At 44.7% G+C, this 24,405-nt stretch overlaps 1 long non-coding RNA gene across 1 annotated transcript; it reads left to right on the forward strand.

The window, feature by feature from the left end:
* The first annotated feature begins 8,547 nt into the window (after nt 1-8,547).
* Nucleotides 8,548-9,834, forward strand: LOC116495062. The gene is made up of 3 exons (XR_004253921.1): nt 8,548-8,637; nt 9,476-9,655; nt 9,754-9,834. It is a non-coding gene; the product is annotated as an uncharacterized LOC116495062 (long non-coding RNA).
* Nucleotides 9,835-24,405: the final 14,571 nt, after the last annotated feature.

A 24,405-nucleotide genomic window follows, 5' to 3' on the forward strand; every position in this document is an offset into this window, starting at 1 on the left:
TGGTCACACTCTTTGTTGGTTGTTTGTAAGATTTCAAAGCCTCAGTTTTTGTGTTGAACATTTTCTGCATGGTGTGCCTGAGCTTTGGGGATGTTTTTCAGCTTCAGCAGAAATGTTTCAGACACAGGGCAGGACGAGAGCTCTGCTGCTGGTGGGCAACACCTTCTTGTGGAAAAAAAAAGTGGATTTTTTGAGGCTTCCAAAAGAGCCACTCCATCTAAATTCATGAGACTTAAGCATCCAAATCCCTAGGATTTGTTAATGCCTCAAGTGAAGACAATTTTTTCTGATGAGACTTTGAATATCTGAAATAACTAAACATGAAAGCAGGGAAGTGGATTGAATAGAGACATCCTAACCTCATAAAAAATCCCCCGTGTCTTTTATACACATTAGCTTTAGCACTGTATAGCTTTTCTTTTCTTTATATATATATATAAATGTATATGTGTGTATGTGTGTATATATATATATATATATCTGTTCCCATATTTAGGTTCCTCTCCTCCAGTGAATCATACTCAGATGATTTTCAAGGACCTTTCATTCTCTCTCTGCCTCACACGTTAATCCAAATCTCCTTTCTTAATTAAACTTTTACTCTACAAGAGTCTGTAACCTCCGTTTCCAAGTGGCAAAATCAATTCCAGCTCTTCTTGATAAGGAAAACTCATTTCTGGTTGATTGACAAGTTTAATTAAATGCCAATATTTTCTTTTAATTGCTAGATTATTAGGAAGACAGCCACTTCAACGATCATTGCTTGTGCATAGGGAATGGTACCTAAAGCCCGAGCTGCACAGGTTTTTCCCATTCTCTAGTTTCCCTTTCCAGCAGGGGCTGCCCTGTTGGGCATGGTGCAGAGCAGCAGGACGTGGGCAGGCTCTGACCTTGGATCACACTGGAGAAGCCTCAGCCATGGATCTTACTGGGCATCCCTCTGAACGAGGTTATAGGGTCTCTAGGTAGTCAGAAAGGCACGTCCAGAAGGTGATTCAGATCTCTGATGTCCTAAATTGCATTCAGAAATGCCAAATTCTTTCTCCATATAGCACCTCAATGCAGATATGGCTTTGAATTTCTGTGTTTCCACTAAATGCACGAAGTTGAGCAGGATGAAGCTGAATTATTATTTGTTTCCCCACAAGGCTGCTGAAGCTAGCAGTTAACCTCACAGTGAATTCAACAGCCTCCAGCTTAGGCATGGATGGGGAAGTGTTTGCCGAAATGCAGAACAGATCGTTGGCTGGTGCCAGGACCTGAAAGGACCAGGCAAGGACCTGCTCCCTCTCTCCCATCCTCCAAGCCAGCTAAAGGAATAGTCCTCACCTGGAAAAAGAGAAAATGTATACATATAGGATGCCCAGAAACAAGCCCCTCTGTCCTTCTGCCCGCCCATCCATCCATCCATCCATCCATCCATCCCCTGCTGCCTGCTGTTGACAAGGTCAAGGACACGAACAGCCCCTTCAGCTCACCACAGCCTTCAGCCCCATCAGGCCTTCTGGTCATAGGGGTTTTAATTTGCTGAGACACAAGATGTAAGCAGCCAAGCCGTGCCAAGCCTTTTTCCATATATCTCTCTGTTTATGCTGAAAATCGCAATTAATAACCAAAAGATGGCAAGATGGAAACTGCATTATGAAAAACATCCCATCCACATTCCTGGGGCTTCTCCATGTTACAACACTCTGTGGTGTTGCAACACAGCGTGCGTCGCTGGAGAAAGTGGAAAAACCTGGTTATGGGTCTATTGCACCACTGAATGTGCCAATAGCCATTATCTTTCCAAAACCATCGAATGCCTAGAGAAAACAGTGTGGCCAACGCAAACCAGGGACTCTCTAATTAATTCAAACTTTATTCATGATGAATCACTGCTCATTTCAGTTGCAGTCTGCAAACAGGCCTAGGAATAACCATGTGCATATGCAAAACCACATTTTCAAGAATTTATTCTTGACACTGATTTTAACAAATAGTTGGTGAACAGTAAGCAACTGCAACTGTATGGTTTTTGTTGGTGGTGTTTGCTGTTTGTGGTGTTTTTTTTTTTGTTTTTTTTTTTGAGGTAAGTCCATTTTCTTTTGTTAGATTGCTACTACAGGAAACAATGAAATTATAACAGAACGTGGTTAATAGGTCTTTCCCCCACCACACAACTAAGCCCTTCTCCTTCTATAATAATGTTACTTGTGGGATATGAGTCAGACATTGGTTTTGCATGAAAAATAGAGAAAAGGAGCTGAATCACATGAAAGGTATCATGGTAATGATCTTGGTGACAGGATAGAGGTTGAAAAGCCAAGCCCGATAAACTTACCTAAGCAGAACTTCAACAGTCCTCCCTAAACCGTATAAAGCAGTTTCAGACAGCAGAGCTACCAAATAACTCCCTCAAAGAGCAATTACATCCTACGGCTCCCTATCTTGACAAAGATGTTGTCACGATGCCAAACCATTCATCATACCCTATTAAGATGTCAAAGCTGGAAATTCTTTTTAATTTGTTTATGCATCTTAGGAATCTGTTTATCATTTCCCATCTATTGAAGGAGCAGTATTTAATATGTATTAGCTGGGCTCTGGTTTTCATATGTTTTTACTGTAACTTTGATGGTATACGGAAATGAGGGATCCTGATCACTGATCAAAGAGACAGAGGGCCCTTGCTACCTTCCCTAGGCTCGTTTCTGACAGACATGCTGAAATTAAAACATCAAGCCACAAGTTCACCAAAGCAGGACCCGGGTGGCGAGTTCAAGATGACTTATGAATAAAACCAAAAGAGCTGCTCACCTTGTTCACCCTGACACAGTGCTGGCAGAAAAAGGCAATGACATGTCCAAAAATATCATTTGGAGAGCCATTGCCCAACATAAACCTCCAAGATATACTTCATTTTTATGTTCTTATTTGAAGGATATCTTAGCCACAGATTTTCAGTTTTGATTCTCATTAAGCACCTTTATCCAACTTGCATCCACATGATGTTGACATATGATTATGATTAGCTTATTATTTCATCTAATCATGCTTTTCACAATTAAACTTGATCTCAGTACTAGCAAACCATTCAGATATCACAAAGCTAAGAGGTTTACCTTTCTTCTGAAATCTTCTAAGGCTTACCATGGCCTTGGGGTTATTTCTCCACATCAGTACACCCACAATTCACTCCACATTATGTCATGCAAGCATCACAAGCCAAAAGACTTCATGACCATATTCTTTCAAAGTTAAAAACAAAACCACTGACCACTAATAGTTCCCACAAAGAGTAACCTTGACACCCCGAGGAACATTTCCAAGGCAAAATAGGGGATTTCTGGCATAACAGTCCCATTAAAATTAACAAAAACTAAGAGACCCCTACATACATCCATCATCGTGTCAGACTTCAAGATGATCCAGAGGCTCAAAATTCAGCTTTCAGTTTGGGTGATTTATTTTCTGACATGCTCCCCCATCCCATAGCTCCACTAATGTGCTGTTGGCTCTGTTTAACACGCACTCTGGGCTGAGCTGTTCAGTATTTTAGAGCAAGAGCATACATGACACGAAATAGGGCAAGAGGGGTTATCCCCTCCGCGTCAGAGCAAACCCCGAGCTCTTGCTCAATACTGCAAGCGATGAGTTGTGTGAGAGCGGTATCGGATACACTAATTAGCGAAAATTGTTTCCTTTCCAACATCCTGTTATTTTACCCACACAGTGATTTACTGATGTTAGAAATTGGGTTTGGCAGGTGGAGTCCTCCTTGCTGCTGGTAACTGCCAGACAAGCAGGTGTCTTGTTTCAGGATTTAAGAGGCCTTTTGTTTTCCTTTGCCTGGATACATTTTTCTTTTTGAATATACCTTCCCCTCCTTCAAGGATTCTTTCTCTTCTTTGCAATGCATATCTTTTTATTTATTTTTTTCTAATCTCTGATTTTGGACCATTTCCATATTTGACTGTCACTGGTATTTAAACAACTTCCTAATCTCGAGGATTTCCTTTCCTCTGTAAATCACCTTTAAAAACCCAGCAATCCCTTATTATTTCCTCTTTCATTTTCATTGTCTCATCTATAACAAGCAACATTAAATCCAGAGAGCATTTAAGACTAATTTCAATTTCTCTATGAAAAAAAAAAGTCTGAAGAAGGATTTTTGCCAGCACAAATATTTGTTCTATCTCTAGTAACAAGGTGACATGGTGCCAGTTCAGTCTAATTTCACATGGGGCCAGGAAAGATTCATTTAAATGACAGTAATATACATTCAGTGCTTCTTTCAGAGTGGCCTAAATAATCTAAGAGCTGCATGATGTCTGCTGAGTTGCTTCCTTCCTCCCAGGGAAATCAGAGGGCTGTGCTTCTTTCCACAGGTAGCAACAAAAGAGGCCATCTGCTTGGCTATTTTATAAGCAGCTTATTTATCTGCATGTGACCACTACAGGAGGCTCCAAGCATGCCCCCGAAGCTGATGGCCAGAGGGGAGCACTGGTGTCTGCATATTCTTTGGGACGAGACCAAAGTCCACCCCTGCATTTTCTACCCCATCAGTAGTCCCTTTGGCTACGCCTGTGTTTGATGGTATTTGCACACAACATTATCTGCAGAAGCTGGGCTGAGACTCAAAGCTACAACAGGTGGGGAGAAATCGGCCACGTGGACATGGCAAGGGGATAGAAGAGGCAAGAGGGGGTGGCAATTAGCTGCGTGCAGCCTTCATAGATGTAAGGAGCCCAGCAGTGTCAATAATTGCAGTAATCAAAGTGAATCACATCTTGCCACTTGCCTAGATGACATTTTTCTCTCTGTACATGACAACAGAGATGAATTTTCCGGTTACGTTTGAAGACAACGATTTCAGAGATTTTGCAAGAAGATTAGTTACACATTTCATCTGGAAAAAGAGCTCATATGGAAAAGAGAAATTCAGAGCTTTTAGTAAGATTTTGAAGAGCGCTACGGAGATCTACACATAAGTCAGAGCAAAAACTGAACCTCAGGACTGCATATCGGATTGTGGATATCCTTAAAAGAGCAATTGTGCTTTGAAGTACAATAGGAAAATAGAGATCTTTATCTCAATGAGGTATGATGATAATTGCACTCAGAAGCTTTAATCAGCATGCTTCAGATTTAGGCAGATGGATACGGAGGGCAAATCTGTGAAGGATGAATTATTTATTTTGGGCACACTAAAACTTTGTCTCTTAAAGGTCATCAAACTTTCAACAGAATTGACAAAGTCTGCTGCATATGTGAATACGATTAATCTTCTCATTAGTGAGAGGCAACATTTTCTTTTGAACTTGATATGCCTGGTAGGGGGACAAAAAAAAAAAAATCAGAACAAAATCATTTATGGAAAAGTACAGCTGAAGAGCATCTGTTTGTCTTACATCAGTGATCCTGCTCAATTGCTTACCAAAAAATTAAACTGGAAACCTTAGGGCAGAATAATATGTTCTGTCCAGTAGGCGTAAATATTTGATGGATGTATCATTTTTAATAGGATTATAAAATTAAAAGCCCCAAATCAGTGTTTATCAGTTAACACGATACATCTTTAGTGGCTGGCTAAGGGACTTCAGTGTCAAAGGCAATAGAAGTCATTTACACTCTGTACCAGAAATCAGCAGTGAATAAAGGAGAAAGCAATCCTATTGTTCATAATTGACTTTGAGACTGCTCGCATGGGTAAGCTTAAACACATGTGGGAATGGCTTTAAACGATTTACAATACTTTGCATTTAAATCAGGCATGGGTCAAAATCAGGCCCCCAGCTTGAGTTTGTCCATCTGGACCCTGAGCGGTGGGGAAAAATGTTTATTTTGGGGGTTGAGCTGTGTTTGAGACAACGTAGGGTCAATGTCTGCAGTGGGCAGGGGGCACAGTGAGGGAGCCAGCCCTAGCCCCCGTGGGTTTCTGGGGACTCCTGCATGAACAGAGGAGCCCCCAGGTGCCAGTGGGGTGCAGGCATCCCCACCGAACCTGGGGTCAGACCCCATCGTGCTCAGGATCCTTGTTCTGTCAGTGTCCCAATGACTGGGCAACTCTTGCTGCCTTTCCCCATGTGAAAAATAGGAAAATAATCTTTTCTTTTTTACAAAGCACTTGGAAATGTGCAGGAGATAAATGCTCAAGGTAAGGAATGTGGCATGAGCTGTTCACATTGAAAATATACATATATATTATTTTTATTTATTAGAAAAAAAAAATTATTCTTGAACAGACACTCTTTCAAAAACATTTTATATGATTTCTTTTGCATAAAACCCCTTTAATTCATTTGCAGCAGGCAGAGAGCCCTCTGCGATTTTTCAATCAAGCATCTCAATGAGCTAATTAGGGACAGGACAGGTATTATTCTGTCAGGCTTCTGAGCGCATTATAATAATCCCGACACTCAGCACATCTGACATTTGCAAATGCCTGAAGGAATCCTTCATGGAGGGATGGAGGGCTGACAAAGGAGAGCTGCACACTTGTGACCATGGCTCTGCATGGAGTCTGGGGCTGGGAATTTGTTATCCTGCCCCGTAATGACCCAGCCGTGTGCCCTTGTGCCCTGCGTGCTGCAGGAGGTGCCACAACCTGGCAGAGTGCATCACTCGGTGCCCCAGGACATTCCCCTGCCATGTCCTGCAGGAAGAACCAAGTTGTATTTTATGGAAAGATATTACTCATTAAAAAACAGACAGTGAACAAAAAGGAGTGTGAATTTAAATTTTATTTTCCTGCTTCATTACCCCAGAGATACAATGTTTAATCGCCAGACCCCAAAGCAGAGCTGACCTCCCCGTGTCCACCATCTCCTGCCAAACACCCAACAGCCACTGGCATGAAGGGAAAGATGAGGGCACACCGTGGAATTCAGAAATGCAAACAGCACCTTCATGCTGCCGTCAAATCAAGGATGTTGTGTGACTACTGCACGTGAAGGGGGGCAATTAACTTAATCAAATAACTGAGAGCGCTTCGTAAAATTACATCTCTTCTCTTCATCTTCCCAGGTGAAAAATCAATAGGAAATTATAGCCTGATGTACCTGAATATTAAAACCTGGAGATTCATGTAGGATAGGAAAAAAAAAGCTGAGATCCTAGCAATTACTCAGATGACACAGTTATTGAATTAATGACACAGCGCTGAGCTGATTTTTACTCTCAGAGTAGAGCCAGGATAATATTGATGGCTCCTTCTGTGGCTTCCATTAGTTGGGCTCAGCAAGAGGAAAACTTTTAGCCATGGGCACTTCTTTGTTCATGGCGTGGACTGCAGCCTGCCCGCATGGAAGCACAGCACACGTGTTTCAGTGCAAGTTCCCCTCCGCTCAGGAAAGTGCTTCAAGATGCACAAAAGTACCTTTTTTGATCAAGAAGTGAGCAACATGAAAGGCCTTGGTGCTAACTTGCCTTTCATAAATAACTGCTCTGCAATGGGTCCTTAAGCACAAGAAGTGCTGCAGCTACTTTGAAAACTCTGCACCCAGCCTAAGTGCTTCCATAAAGGCAGCTTTGCCTGAAACCTGACCTCTGAAGAGGAAAACCTCACAAAGTTTGTGGCCTTAGGCTTAAAGAAAACACTCTTGGGTGCTTTATTTGTGGGGCTAGGGTTCACAGAGGGAACCAGGCCACAAATGGTGACAGCGCAGCAGCCTGGGCTCGGGGCAGTATGCTTGCAATGGGGCTGCTGGGCACCAGCTGAATCCTAGCAGTGCTCTGAGTTCAGCAGCGACACTCTTAATTTCCCCACTGTTTCTTCTTCGATTTCTTTTATTTCTTTTCCACCCTCTTTGGCAGCGCCTTGGCCACTGCGTTTTGCCACGCACCTCTGGCCACCCAGCAAGGTGCCCCCAGGGACCTGTCCCATGGCTGTGTATATATCGTGGTGGCACAACCCCAGTGCAGGAACACCCAAAACTCAACCCAGGGTGCTGTGCATCTACCAGGGATACAGTGGTGATTAAAAGTGAAAGAACTGCTGCCAGATATACCAGCGTGGCATTATTTGCAGGGTGAGGGCTGAGCAAAGTAAGCTCCAGAGGTTATGTACTTTGAGAAGATTTTCTTTCGTAAGAGAAGGTTGTGATTAAACAGTCCTGGGAAGAAAAAGGCCTTTGAACAGCATACTTAATGAAGTACTAAATTTAAATTTAAACACACACACACACAAATCATTTCTGAATGTTTATTTCATTTCACAATGGGAAAATCCCCCTTCCTTCGGTTAGAATTATTACCTTTTAATGGGTACCAGAAGATTCGTTCATCGCTGTAATTTTTTCCAGGACTTTTCTTCCTTTGTGTGCCCACAGTGTTCCCTGCTTCCCTCTCTGTGGCGGTGCCAGGAACGTGCCCTGTGTTCAGTGGGACAAACAACGGGGTGGTTTCAGCATGCCTGAGATGTCCAGCCTGCTGCAGCAGGCAATCCACCCACAGATTTTATACTGGAGTCTAGAACTAAAGCAGAGCAAAAAAAAAAAAAAAAAAAAAAAAAAAAGAAAGAAAGAAATGCCAAAGTGCTGTTATAAACAGCCTCTTGGTATAAGGTGCTGCATATAACAGGGAATGACTCCGTTATCTATTGTGCGATTGGAGGTGCCACATCTGGGATGTCTGAACCTTCCAAAATAAATACAGGTTGGTGTGAGAGTTTGTGGGCTGGGGTGATGCACAGAAGATGAATTTCATTAACATGCCATGCTGCTGGGGTGAGCCTGCAGACCCCTGCATTGCAGAAGACTGGCAGCAACCAGCCCCCATCCTGGGCTGCGAGCACGGCCACGTCCCCGCACCAGCGAGGGGCTGAGCATGAAGCCAGGCCGCCTTAATTTATTGCACGGAGGAGGTCTGGAAAGTGGAAAATTCCCCCGGGCTGAACAAAGAGGCTCGGCTGTAGGCAGGGGTGCATGTCGAGCACCACCCAGGATGAGGGGCTGAGGGAAGAAGTGCTGCTGTACGGGGGGAGCCAGCTCTGCTTTCGCTGGGAAAGCGGCGTGGTTAAGGCAAGGATGGGCAGGAATTGAAGCTTTGGGTGATTTTAAGGAGAAGAAATAAGCTGCATGGCGATTATCTTGCACAGCCCAAGAAGGGTTTGACCCCCGTGAATACTGCAATGCAAGGGTCAATAGGCTTGTATTTTCGCACCATAAGAATGCCCAAATTTTACCCGGCCCCATAACTTGCTGTAAGGGGGAAGAGCAGTGGAGAGAAGCATGTGCAGATATGGGAAACCTGGTGTAGCAGCCAGGGCAACCTATCCTTTCATTTAAATGAAATAATTAGCTTTCCTAAATCCCTTTCTCACCTATCTCCTGGCACAGAAAGGACATTGCCATTTATTCTGTGACACATCCAGCACAGTGATATAAAGAAAAATCAAGGATCTTTACATTTATTTTGTTGCCCTGGTCAACCCTACAGTTATAATAGGATTTTGTTGGATTGCTAAAACAATTTTATTTCTTGTTTATTCCAGACGTCCCTCCGCAGTTACCAGCTGTTTATCATCTGACACGGTATTTTTTCAATGAAACAATTCTTTCACAATCACTTCTTTATCACAGCTATCATTGTTTAAAAGCTGCAGTTTACAAACAGATTGTGATTACAAACACTTGGAAGTGGACAACAGGAGATTATTTATGGTCTGTAAAGGGTGAGTAAATGTATAGGAGCCTGTTAAAGCAATAGGAAATGAGGAACTGTGGACACACACCCCAGCAGCATGCAGAAATTTGTTCTACTCTCTTCCAGGTGGACACAAATCTGGATTTATGCAACTAAATTTGGGGCGAAGGAGGCATTCCCTGCCTTCACGAGCTCCATCCCCAAAGCCAGGAGGGAAGCAGCCACGTGCACTCCAATAGTCTGTGACCCGACGGTGAAGCAGAAAAGGATAAGTACAGCTTGTGTCCTGTCCGTATGTGTTACAGGAAGGCAATAATCACATTATTTTTCTAGCTTAGCTGCTGAAGTTTTAATCATTGCTAGGAACTCAGTTAGTCACTGGTTTAAACAGCAGACTGAATGTCAGAGTGGAAATATTTGACATTTTCTTAACAACTTGAAAAATTCCAAAACAAACCCTTTTGGGGTATATTATTCCTACTGAGTTGCCAAAATCTCTCAGCTATCGCAGACCTGTGGCAAGCGTCTGAGGGTTTGGGTAAGCGAATCTCAAACCCAAACACTGAAGAAAGTCCCACGTCATACCCGGGGAACCACGAAAGCCACGAACATTTGTAAGGTTTTCCACTTGCCGGAGGGCCTTGGGCTTGCAAGAGCTTAGAGAGCTCGTTCATTGCTACCTTAGGGTGAGAGACTTACTGAGAAAATGGAAAAGCTGTTCTCAGCTCTGCGTTCCTGGGGCTGTAAGGAAAGCACCGAGCGCTGAGGGATTCCCAAAAAAAGTGAAGATCAAAGACCTGCACCAGCTGAATGAGGTGTTGAATACATGGGGCCATGCCAGCAGGGGGAGAGGGGAAAGTAAAAAGGCCCAAAGGGGCAGAGGGGCAGGGCTGGAAGCCCTCGGAACCACAGCACCCAGCCCTTGGAGAGTCAGCGTTGTTTCCCCAGCTGCATTTTTAGGAGAAACATCCCAAAAAACAGCAAGGACAGACGAGAAAAGGGAGAAACCTGCCACCTGCCCCAACCACAGGGATCTTCAGAAACACGTGCAGGCCAAGCATGGGATGCTCCTTGGCTGCGTGGCTCATAAATTCCTATTTTTTTTAATGGCCTAGGAGCTGCCTCACCTCGCAGGTTCCCTCCCTGTCCGTGGGACACGGCATTCCCCCTACGGACCTGGGTTTGCCAGCGCCTCGCAGAGCAGCTTGCAGCCCAGGCCGTCGGAGGAGGCGCGTTAGCGGAAGAGCTGCACTCAAAGCATATTTCCTGGAAAATGATGATTCCCACATGGTCCCAAACGCCTGGAGGAGCTCCCACTCAAACCTTGCAGCCGTGCTCGGTGGCTTCAGCACGGGCAGCGCGGGATGCTGAGGTTTTGGTAGCGCCCTGCAGGAGCATGATGAGCCCAGGGGAAAGACTGGTGAGGGGAAAATCAGGCTTGGGGGGTTCCTTTGAAGTGACCTCAGCTGAAAATGAGCATTTTTGGCCAAGCGGGAACCAAGGGGGAAGGTGGGAGGCAGCAGCGGGACCACACAGCCGAGAAGCCCACGCTCCTAGCACAGCTGCTGGGACGCCTCCTCGCCGGGAAGGTGACAGGGAGGAATCCGCAGCTGACACACGCGTTTTTCTGCTGGAGGATTTCATGTCTTTTCTCAGGCACTGTGACTAATTATGCAAAGGAAAAAAAAAAAAAAAAAAAGAGGAAAAAAAAAGAAAATCGCAGATTTTGCCAGCAGACATTAGACTTTAAAAAAAGAACCCAGCAACCTACCAGGGGACAGTTCACATGACTGACCAGAAAAAAAATGGCAAACAGCTGTGCCTTAACATCTGTACTGCACGGTCTTGCTCCTCAAGAACGAGTAAATGGCCAGAAGAGAAATTGTTGAGAGCTCCGCTATACAAGCCCAGTTTTGAGGACAGGAGGGACTTAGACTCACATGGAATGACACTGAGGAAAAGTCAAATTTCCAATCCAAATGCATTCGCAAAGAAGGGTGCTGAACTGAAGTGCAGAATTTCAAGCTCTCCACCCCTCTGCGGATGGTCAGTCCTCGGGGACGTGGTGCTGGGAGCTGTAAGCAGAGCTGTGCCCACTGCCCGGCCAGCCCAGCCTCCAGGCTGAGCATTTGTAATGGTTTTATTCTGAAATTACCTGGGGTGCTGGTTGATTCTCAGCCCCGATTGCAATGGTAGTTGCAATTCCCAAGTGCACATTACGGGTGACAGCACAGGTCAGGACAGCAGCAGGGAGGCTGTGGTGCCACCCAGCAGGTCCCAGCTTGGCCAGCACCTCTCAAAGGAAGGTATTTGCAAGCATCCAAAAGTCCTGAAGGCATATTTGTTCCCCACGCACCTTTTCTTTAATTACAGAAGTAATTAATGTCCTGCCTGTTGAGATGCACTAAGATAAATTTACTGAAAACTGCAACTTAAGCCTTTTTCAGGTGAGATGAATTAATTTAAATACTAAGTAAATCCAGGCAACAAACTCATACAGAATTCAACCGAAAGTGATGTGAAGCAGCCAGTGAATGCCTTCTTGTTAGCAGCAGGAATAGTTTTCTTTGGTTGTTCCAAAAAGGTTTTCAAAGACAGATGAATATGTTCAAATAACATATTCATGTTCATTTGGCAATATTTATAAAAAGAATTAAATGCATTTCCAAAATTGCCTACATTTTTCAACATTTTCTAAAAGAAATAGATTACATTTTTATATGAAAAAATGCTGTTTCTTTTTTTTTTTCTTTTTGCAACTACTGAAAACTGGGGGAAGAGATTCTATCATTTGAAATGCCTGGAAATCATTTTTTTCAACAAGGTTTTAGATCACTCAGCTGGCTGGAAAAATTGTTATATCTTAGCTCTCTCTCTAGAGAATACACTTTGATTTCATTAATTAAAGAAAAGAGGATGAAAGACAGGCTATTGAGTTTGCCTCAGAACCCCAGCTTGCATAAATTGAAGGAGAGCCATAAAAAGGGACTCAGTGGTTTACAAGAGCTGCAAATCTCTTCCATTTTTGCTACAAATATGAGCGCTGGAATGTCACGTACACTCTCACATGCTAATAGGAGAGTCGTATTAATGCTGTGAAATCACACTTGTGAGCTGCAGACTTAGATGTCACTTGGGTAAAAGGATTTCTGAACGGAGCACATAAGTTCCCCAAACTTGCTTTTGGCTGGAGGAAGAGGAAAGCAGACAGTCCTTTACACTTTTATTTTTGACTTCTCTGTCAATACTGACTAGCAGTGGCTTATCACATAATGCAGCTGGCACCCACCCAACACCGAGTGAAACCAACTGAGAAAATCGCCGTGAACATTTCTGGGCTGGAATGATGAGTTTTGGTAATGAATATTCTAAGCTCCTTTGACATTTGCAGCGCTTGATCCTGGGGCAGGGATGGATTTAAAAGACAAGTGGAGGATCCTGGAGGCTTCTGACGTCATTTGTGCGGCCGCGCTCAGCGAAACAAGCTCATTACCTGGGTGCCAAAATGGTGCACAACCGCAGCCCCTGCGGGCTGGGCCCTAGGGGATGCCTCAGGTCTCTTCTTCAGATCATTTCTCGCTTTGTTTTTTGTCTGTAGTGCATTAGGCTCTATGTCTTGGTGTGCTTAATTAATTAATCACCTTAAGTGCTGCCAGATTCCCGAGGCAGGCAGAGCTGCACTGCCCTGTCCATGAGCGGTGGCGAGGCCACCAGCAGCACTGCCCACAGGCATTGGCTTCCAGTGCATGGGGCAGCTCCTTAGGGTATGTTTTTTGGCTCTTTCTCATATTCCTTTGATCCACTGATGTACCAAGAGGAGTATTTGGACCTTGGACTTGTTCTCTCCTGCGGCATTGCCATTTGCCTTGGAAAACCTCCATTAGTCCCAAAAGGGAGACTTTTTTTGATATCCCATGGGCTTAGAGCCCAAAATTTTACCAACTGTGATTTTACATCATTTTAGTTAAGGACATTTTTTCACATTTGTGGTCTTGAAATTAGGCACCTGAATTTATATAGTTTCCACATCAGTTCTCTCACCAAAAAAACAGTGGCCAATGTGCCTCTACTCTCCACCTCTCTCTTGCCTTATCTGAGAGTGAAAGCAAAAGAGAAGGCAAGCAGCCACGCTTGCATGGACTTCTCCATGCCAAACACCACACAGCCCCCAAGCCACGGGTCTGCTTGCTTATTTATGTATATAAAGCAGCAGGAAGCCTTTGGTACTTAGGCTGGTGAGCCTGCCTGCCGTGTCCCCCAGAACCTGGAGCTCTGACTGGTTTGTCACAGCATGCCACCAAAATTAGCGACGGAAGAATTGGGAGTGGGCGAGGTGTTCATGTCTGCTGAGCCTTGAGCAAGGCCAAAAAAAGAAAATGAACTCGAAATAGAGCCGGAGGTGCTCCTCCCACAGAGATGGGAGATATTCCTCGCTGCAGTGTGGGAATTGTTTGAGTGTGAAGAAGAGGTTCGGTATGAATCTTTAAGTTTGGAACTAATCTCATATTTCAGCTCTGTAATCTAGGACCATTAAATATTTATACTGTTGGGATCCACACAAAGAAAATTAATACCTGTTCAAATGAAAGGGATCAAGCTGGGAAGGAGGTTAAAAATAAAAGAGAACAAAATATCAAGTAGGATTTTCTTTCCAATTTTATTCTCAGCTCTCCTTCTGCTAATGTGTTATTTCACCCTCAATACCTCTGACAATACCAGCTGCTTTGATCCCAAAGGCTTATTTGCTCCCTAAGTCAGCAAGTTGGCAATAGCTTAAATAAACTCCTAGAGGTTCAAAGCCCAGTAGAGAGAGATAAAGTATACTTTAAAAAGACATGAAGTCAGGAAGGCATGTGTTTCTTAATGACTTTCCTGGAGGCTATCTCTCTTCTCCCCCCTCTCCTCCTCCTCATCTACCTTCCTTCTGTTTCCTGGCTTAAATTAGACTGTAAGATCTTCTGGATAGCGAATGCATCCTTCCTGTGTGTGAATGCAGTGGGCCATAATCTTCACTGGAGCCCCTGCTCGATACAGGGACTAATTTTCCATCTGTTGTCAAGGGCACCTCTTTGCTCCACTGACAAACAGCAAACCAAACAAAGCAAAACAGGACAGTCCACACATAATGTGTTATTTCTCATCGCTGCTCGTTTCGCATCTCCAAAGGCTTCTTTTAAAACGCAATGGGTATTTTGCTCTCGTGTTGATGCAGTGGGGAGGCTGTGGACAACCATAACAAGCCCAAACTAGTTATGGAAACTGCGAAGAGTGCTGTTATACACAGCGTAATTTATTACCTGCTGTGTTTTGCTAGTGGCAGGATTACATCTGTCTCTACCTAAAGGGAGGAATGAAGAGGTTCCAAACGGGTGAAATATCTCAAGAGTTACTGAGTGTCCTGAAGATGCAGCCTGCGGGGGGAAAAACAACTTGTCCTGAGTGTAGGTGTGGGGAAGGAGGCACAAATGCAGCAGAGATGATTGTTTTTCTTTGAACATAATGAGGATTTCTGTCTGTGACAGCAGTGAGATCAGGGTTGGGCTTTGCACTGAGTGATGGGCATCCCCTTTTCAGCATTCTTTTGGCTAGCAATACCAACGATGTTTCTTCCACACGCTGCCTGCTGCTGTCCTCAAGATGTTCTCAGAAGTCAAATGCTAAGGATGTAAGCAGCGAGCTGTGCTAGGCTCCCTGGAATTCAAACACCTCAAGTGAGGCCACAAGGTTTTAAAACATGGGGCTCTCCACCACTGCCAATCTGCAAAATGCCCCAGGAGGGATAACACTGCGAGAAAGCTGGGACTGTAACTCCCCATTGAAAGAGGGAAAAAAGAAGAGCTGAACGTGTTTGCTGCCAGTGCTTGAGCCTGCCTTAAGCTGCTCATCCCACTTTACCTCTTTCCTCAATCAGCAGTGCAATCCCTTCTGCTTCCCAAATCTGGGGAGTCTGGTCCTGATTAAAATAAACTCCGATGATTTTCCCATTGGCTAATCAAGGAGAGCTCTGCATTTTGTTCACCATCAAAACATGGATTATCAAATTGTAAGTGTTTGCATTTTGAGTAAATTGCTTTTATGGGGAACACTTGCTCGAGTTCCTGAAGGAGGGCAGCATCTTCCCTTCTCCTTCCCTACGTGACCGTGGGCAGTGACTGCAGGAGACTCTGAGCCACCCCAGCTGGGGCCTAGAGCTTTGTGCTGCCCACACACCTTGCTGTTTACTACTCATCCCAACTCATTTCAAATGCAACTTCTGGTTGTTCAGTTTGCACGAAGGAAAAAACACGGATGAATGAAGCTCTGGCTTTGCAAGGCTTTGGGAACAGCTGGGAGGCAAGGCTTCTACCACACAGATGGACGTGGGTAGGGTTATTTACTCCCAGCATGGTTTACAAAATGAAATCAGCAGCCCCAGCCAACACCGACGCACACCTGGGACCAGGTACAGCACCAGCATCACCAGCTGGGAGGTATGAATGGGATATTGCCTGGGTATCTGCTTTCAGAAGGCTGAAACTGCATGCAGAGGTGTCTATTCCTGCTCCCCAATTACAAAGCAAGCTTAAAAACACCTCACTCAAATATAGGCTCTGCTTTTTGACTACCTGACTCCCACCCCAGTCCCCAGCTCAGGTGACAACTGCCCCCGTAACTGCTCTGCCCTCTTTGAAAATCTTTCCCTTGGCCTCTGTACTCTCTTGGTGCTCACAAGTCCCAGCAAAAGAGCATCCAGATGACAGCAGTCTGTTCGGAGTGACAAAACCCAGTCCGTTTCTGCACAGCTCCACTCAAAAGCTGCAGAAAAGTGGTTGTATTTATTTATCCGTTTATACCCAACAAGGGAACAGTCACAAGTCATCTAAAGTCATTACTGCCACGTTCCTGTGTGCAACCTGAGTATTTCTAAGCTTCTTTAGCAAAACAGCCTCTGATCAACAACCATATAAAACCTTCTGTGTGTCAAACTCTGCCTAACTCTCTTCTAGAAGCAACTTCGGTAGTTGATCCTAATCCAAGGCCTTCCAGCAGTAGAAAGTTATTGTGCATTAAAAACACATGTAAATCTTTGGTAGATTATGTCCAAAAATGCTGAGAACAACAAACATGCACATCTGACCAGTAGCCACCAGCTTTGCTGTAAATATTTATGTAGGAAAACAGGCACAAAATCTTTGTTTACTGCATAGCAGTAACACTCAAATTTAAGGAATTTTTAGGCACATACGCAGCATTCATTAGCTGAAAATCTGTACTTGAATTTTGAGTGACAAGTCCTGGGTTTGGTTACAGTCAGCCACTTTGAGTCTCTGCCACTGAATTCAAGGCTCCAAATCTTTGGTAGCAGCGATGAGGAGCTCTCCTGGGCCATTCCCAGAGCTTCAGATCAGGCTGTAAGGTCCTCCTTGGGAAGGGCTTTTGAGATTTTCATGGGGTGTGGATGCATTAAATTAAATGTGGGCCATGCCACACCCTTGTTGCATGGAAGGAGGAAAATATCTGAGGAGGCAGCTTTTGGTTCCAGCTTTGCAGGTGAGCTGGAGATCAACCAGAGGAATGGCAGGAGCTGGGTGCCTCACCAGAGACACACATACCAGAATAAATCCTCACCCATGTCTGTGGGCTTTGTTGGTTTCTCTCCTTTTTTCTCAGTCTGTTGGTAAGACAGAGAACTCTATCACGTGGGTGTTTTTTTTACAGGATACCCAAGGAGCAATGACACAGGAAGACAGATGCAATCAGCTTGCCATCTATCAGCCTAGGGAGAACAAGGGTTGGATCTCACAGCTGATGGTTCCCTGTACCATCAACATTTTTCTTGTTGTTTCTAAGATCCTTCCTACAGCAGGATGCTGTGGTAGCTCCCAGCTGTGCTTTCCCCAGCCATGGGTATGGGTGCATGCTGAAGCAGGGAGGCGATGCTCCATGTGCCTGGGGGACAGGGACGTGCCCACAGCCACAGGCAGGGTGACCTGGGCCATGCCCTAGAGAAACAGCTGAATCAAGATGTTAGACTTCAATGCATGCAAAATTAATGGGGAAGGGAACATATTTTAACACTTTGTTTATAACCAGAGAGCGCCTTTTATTGAATGGGTTTCCCCTAAATACTTTTCCCAGGAAACAACCCAACTTGGAAAGAGAGGGGAAAGCACTGATGAACATCTGATCTCACATAGAGACGGGCTAAAAATATTAATCCTGTTTCCGATGGAGAAAACAATGAAATATAAAGAACTTAAAATAAGCTGCAGATGATCAATCCTGGAATATTTAATACTGTATATAAGGAGACACAGTTTGCTAACGGATTTAACATTTCCTCGGTACCCTGTCTGACAATTTTCTCTATTTCCTTTGGATTTCATAATCTTGATAATTTCCTATTTTGGATGCAAAGTAACAAGTAATAGTCACTTAGGGAAAAATGTATCAAACATAGGAGAGGATTTTTTTTTTCATTTCTACTGCTTAATAACTTTAGGAATGTGTGTCAAACTATTTCTTTCTCTACTTCTATTACATTAGCGACACACAGAGATTTTAGAGAGAGCTCCATCTCCAGTGATCCCCTCCATCTTTCTTTTTTAAATCACATAAAATTAAAATAAGTTTTTCTGGGATACCCCAAGCCAGTGTTGTGCAAAGGGATAGAGATACTGATCATGGCAGTCCAGGCACCCATTGGTGCTGTTCAGGATGGGAGCAAGGCATGGGCTGCCTGCCCTCTGAAGGTAGGGGAGAGCTGGACAGAGATCAGACCGTTTAAAAGCGTACTCAAAGATTAAATCCCATCCTCACAAGATATTGCTCTCTCTCTCCTTGTATCATGCTGCAACAAGCTTTTTCTACCAGGAATTCCTGGTAAATAATTCTCGGTATCTGCTGGCCAAAAGGTCACTGGAAGGGTAGAGGAAGTGCTTGTGGCTTTATAAAATGTCCCCCTTTTTCTCTGCTCTGCTTACAAACCTTGTGTTTCTTACAGATAGAAAGGGAAGTGCTCTTGCATTCCTGTTCCCCACAATTATTCCTCAGTTGAGTCAGAGTGGGAGCTCCAGAGGAATGCTCACTGCCTGCCTTCAAAGCAAAATTCACAGATACTGAGTAACTCAGTAACTCTTGGTCTAATCCCTGAGAAATGAGATCTGGCCTACTCCTGCTATGGTGGCAACGAGATGGTAATGAAAGCATCGTATCAACAGCTCTGGGGTTGTCTCCGTTATTTATACTAGAAGCTGGTGATAGATGCAATTACAGTAGATTAACTTTGGCTTAGCTTCAGCATGAAAACAATATACCAAGGCCAAATTTTATTCCAAATATAATCTCTCTATTGCCTTGCCTGAGTTTCTATTTGTTTGGTTTGGACTGACAAACTTTCATTCAAAGAATGTAATTACAACATAATTTGCCACTAGGATTTTCAGGACTATATTATTCATTTGAAGGGAACGTAAGTTCACTTCTCATTGAGCTTAAATCTGAAGGTTAATTTTCTTTGAGGTAGAGGAGTTTGGTTTTGACTTGATTTCTATGTATTCGGGGCAGGCAGCACAGCTGTGAGAACATAATTGCTGTTAGAAATTTCAGGCCGCTCGTTCTCATTTTCAAAATTGCTCGCTCTTTTGTGTGCTTCCCGAGTGCGAGCGGAGTGAAGCGGCGCTGATTACCCGCCGCAGGTGCCAGCCTGCTGGGCTCCTCGCTACCTCTGGCTCCAACGCTTCCAACTGCACTCTGCAGCACAAAAAATAGCCTAATTACAGACAAGAAGCTGACCCAACAAATTGGCAGAGGGGCCGGAAAGAGAAGCAGGGGGGCTTATTCGCCCTGTCAAAGTCAATAGGAATTTCACCCGCAGGCAGCCCCGGTGAGGTGCTGAGGATGCTCAGCTCCCTGCACCCACTCCTCAGCTCCCGCCCCAGTGGTCAGATGGCTGGAGAGCTGCCTACCAGAGCAGGGGGGTGAAAGAAGAGTAGAATCCCATGATGTATGACCCAGGAATGTAAATAACAAAGGTAGGTAGAGCAGCAGCATCTCTGGGACCTCACCTCTCAGTAGGCTCCAGACAGGATGGAGACTTCTCTGCAAATACACGGAGGTGAAGCAAAGCTCCTGTGCAGGCACCCATGTCCAGCAGGATGCACCAGTGAAGCACAGGGCAGTGTCCAGATCCACGGCTGTAATGAGCACATAAATTATCCCTAACGACCCCCTCCACGGACCCGCATGCATGTGGGGACAGAGAGCCCAGCCCACGCTCGCGGTGGCTGCTGGAGCAACGCTTCGGGTTGCAGCGAGCACAAATGGCTCTTTCACACGTCCCAGCAGATGTTACTCATTTGCTCCTCATCTGACTTTAGGATTTGGCTCCATTCTTTCGCTGCTCCCAAAGCCCAGCAGTTGTCCTAGAAACCTCTCCATGGGCAATAGGCTGACCGGGCTATGGCAGGCGCCATCCCACCCTCTAATTTCTCATCCCAATCACCTTATTCTTCCCCACCGAAACCCATCCTGCCTACTGGCCCCTTCCACTGTTCCACTGCACATTATTTTATTCATCAAGGTGCTAAAATACCACACAACTCGTCCCTTCTGCACAGTGACAAGCACTCAAAAATGCTTAAGGACATCTGCAAAATTTGGATGGAGGACAGTCACAGCAAGCAGGACCTGATGCTCAGGGGGAAAGACAAAGGCTGCACCTTTATAACACAGCATCCAAGTCTCAGACCTGGACCTCAAGGAACCCAAAGAGCAGCTGGAGAGACAGAAGAGCTCAGGGATGGGGTGCACATGCAAGGGGCTGAAATGACTTCCAGAAGCACAAACAAAAGTGACCTGATTTGGGTGGGTTTGCCTGTGTGCACTAACAGAGCCTTTTTTTGTAGAAAGTGCCAGCCACAGAATACCCACTGCAGTAGATGACTTCCAGGTACTTAGTCCCATTGGAAACCTTGTTTTTCTGGAAAAAATAAACACTGTATTTAGCTCTCAGTCCCTTCTATTTCTTGGTTCCCCAGCTCTGCTTGAAAATCAAAACATCTCCTGCACAGTCCGGGCAGAGCGTGGGTCTTACTGCTTTGACTGAACAGTCATCCATGTGAGTAGGAGTCTGTAATTCACATGGTATCTTTCCATAAACTATCTTTTAATTTATTCTAAGGATCCCAGAGGAAGCTAAAAATTCTCAATAGGCACTTCAGTTTCTTGCCATGTCAATAGTTTCATCCATATTGCACTCTGAAAAGTAAAAAGATAATAGGACCAAATTCTTGGAAATGGATTGCTGACAATATGTGTGTATGTGTTTTTACTCAAATCTATAAACCAGTTGTGCATCACAAGACATACATGTCACTAACCAGTCCATAACTCAAGATAAATAACATTCCCCAAGGATCCTACCGGTTATATTAAGCACACAGATCACCCAAAGTCAGTTGTCACCGCCGGCAGGAACCGACCTAAAATAAATCACCAAAGAGATTGCAGTGCAACGACTGGAGCCAAGGGTTTGGGGGAAAGGGGCCGTTGAGGGAATCTGTGCCTCCTGTCCGGCTTTGTCCTTGGACTTCCCCACTCCAGGGTAGGGAGTATTCACGGGAAATGCAATTAAAATATAAACACTTGAGGAAACCCTCCATGCAAAATGTTTTACCCCAGATCTACATTGAGCAAAGCTGACTTTAGAAAAGCCTGGGGCAATTGAGCAGCAATATGACAGCAACCACCACCACCAGCTACTCAATATGTAACACAGGCTTGACATAACATTGTCGTATGGGTGGAGAAGCTAACCACATTGCTCAGGGGAATTTGCTACATGCTCATATGGATGAGAAAAAAATAAATCCGGAGTGGCTTCAGGTAATCAAACCTCAGCAGTTGGGGCTGAATGCTGCCTTGTCCAAAGCTGCAATTTGTTGTTGTCTGGGAGGAGATTTGTGGTGCTCTTCAGCACAAGAAATGTGCCTGTAAATGTCTGGATTTACAAGCATGCCTCTGGGCTGTCCAAAACCCCGCTGCCGCAAGCTGAGGGCAGCATGCACTGTTTTCATTCGGGAGGTACTTCAATAATTAAAACACCGAGCGATAAGCTGTGACGGTCATTGAAAAAAGACTTGTAAATATTTTGCAGGCAGCATGTTAGACCTTTGCCCTGCTGTTTTCTCTTCCACAACAAACTCAAACCATTTTGGCAAATGCCTTTGCCACCCTCTGCCACCACTCCCAGCCCCAAATGACACACACACACAAAAAAAAAAGTGTACCATTTCCCCAAACAGAGGCCAGGGAGAATGGTCAGAAATTAATTAAAATCAAAACAAGTTTTCAGCAGGAAACAATGGAACAGATGTAAGAATATTTATTACTGGAAACTGCTAAACATGCCAATTAATTTTGAAGGGACTTAAATGGATTAAGCCATTTTTTACTGGAAAATGTGAACAAGTCATGAATCATAGTAGTACCTTCAGCAACCTAGATGGGTTTTCCTGGAAGCCTGTTCAGAAATCAAAGAAAAGAAATCTGAAACGTCCAAACTGGACAATAATCCTTCTGTTGCATCAATTGCATCAATGGCCCTGTATCCCTAGAAATGACTCGGTTTTATCTCTCTGGGGAATGACACCAAGCATGAAACCATGGCAGTTGCTCACAGCACCCCCAGGCCAGCAGACTCATCCTGGGTCTGCATCAGTCCAAGTGGTCAAAATCGCTCTTCCTTGGGGAAAATTCATGGAACGGAGCAGTCCCAAAGCTTGTGCAGATTTCTTTCCTGCCAGTGCAGACAGCCCCTTCCTAGGAATGCGAACTGAGAAGTGTTTTTCCAGTAAATCTATGATATCCATTTAATTTTTCCAAAAGGAAATTAAAAGTACATCATGACACTGAAATTTGTCCTTTGTAAATGCTGATTTTGCAGAGGGGCATTTTCCTTCAGAAAACCATCCAGAGACACTCTGCTCAGCTCTACTCATTATCACTCCCTTCCCTTCCTCTCACATTTTATATAGCACTCCATGTTTTCCTATGCAAAATTGTCTTGTTCTTCCCAAAATAGTACTCTGTTTAGAGAGGTTAGAAGGAGGCACTAATAAAATTCTGGTTATTTAAAGAGTACAAGATAAATGTGAGACACTCACTCTGCTAAACAGAAAGCAGCTGGAAGAATACTAACAATGTCAGTGCTATGTGTAAACTCCATTTTCCTATCGAAAACTATGGAAACAGAAAAAGAACCCAGAAAAATTCAGCCTTTGCTTAAGCTGAGACTTATTGCTGCTGATTCTGGATGTAGCTGCTACACGAGACAGATTGCTTCGTGTTTCCAAGCTTTGCTATTCTGATCTCAGCAAGTTTCATTCTGATTTCCTTCCTAACACCTTAAAGACCAGAGAATTGTATTTTCTTTGGCAGATTCATAGCAATTGTGAAAATATTTTGTCCCTAAATGTGAGGAGGTTTTCTTTTCAACACAGCGACCTAAACCCCGGAGATTTTGACCCATTTATGCAGAATGAATAACACACCTCCCACTTCTTGGTATTCGGTGAAAGCTTTGGCTCTAGGAATAACCTAAGACAAGACTTTTTCACCACGGGCATGGCAGTATTTGAGCAGTCCTTGCAGGTCCTTCAGCAGGCTGTGGGATGAGACAGACATGCCTGAAGCCCAGCCCCATCTCTGCTGGTGAGCGAAGACACCGGTGTGACTGCCCCAGCATCTGCCGTCAGTTCAGGGCAGCCAATTCCCACCATAGGCATCATCAAGGGAAGGAGGGAAATGCTATAAATCCAGTCTGAGCCCTGCAGGAAGGCTCTTCCCCCTGTAACGCCAGCCCTAAATCCTAAGCGTTGCTGTCATACTGCAACCACAGGAGCCATCCTGGTGAAAAGGGTTAAAAAAAAAAACCCTCAAGTAATGAGAAGCGAACGGCCTCAGGGCACTTCAGCTGCTGAAGCAGGTGTCACTTAGGGAAAACTCCCAAAACACAACCTTTTCCCTACCACCGATGCTCAGGCCCGCAGGAATTGCTCTCACACTTAGGCCCAGGTGCTGCAATCAGCCACGCTCAGCCAGCAGGGACGGACTCTCCACATCTCGCGGGCTGGTTTGTCTCAGCTGTAGGACACACAGAGCCAAATCGCACTGCCAGGGACACCAATGCATGACCCTGCTCCAGGCCACACGGTCCTGCTGGAAGGGGACCGAGGATGAGGGGCAGGAGCCGGCCGTCAGTCCTGTGCAGCAAGTGGGAGGCCTTGGGCCAGGCTGCTCTTATTTACGGGGTCCTCCTGCAGCCAGACCTGTTCAGCTGTAGCCCTTCCTTGATTATTAAATAGTCAATTATGAACTCTAAGTTCCTTGACAATTAGGACTTTTTTTTTTTTCCAGCATAGTTTGGGCACAGGAAAAAAACTTGCTGTGGCAAGTTGCTCACACTGTCTCCAGATGGATGGGCGAAGCCTCCAGCACGCAATGGAAGTGGTTTAAATAACAAATACTGCTACTCATGCTGTGTTCCTGGAAGTAATGCCACTGACTGATCAATTGTTTCATGCCTCCCAGGGCATTGCCACTTTGGCTAGCTCTGTCCCATGGGAAGCTCAGCTTCCATCCAGCCAACACCAGTGGTAGGCAATAACCCCATCCTCAGAGGTAGACAATAACCCCATCCTCAGAGCTCTGCCAGCTCCTTTTTCAAGCCGGTACTTGTACCCATTATTTATGCAGCTTCTCCTCACTGGATAGAGATACAAGACAGCAGATTTCAGA

This window comes from Aythya fuligula, chromosome 14 (assembly GCF_009819795.1).
Source record: "Aythya fuligula isolate bAytFul2 chromosome 14, bAytFul2.pri, whole genome shotgun sequence".
Lineage (NCBI taxonomy): Eukaryota > Metazoa > Chordata > Aves > Anseriformes > Anatidae > Aythya > Aythya fuligula.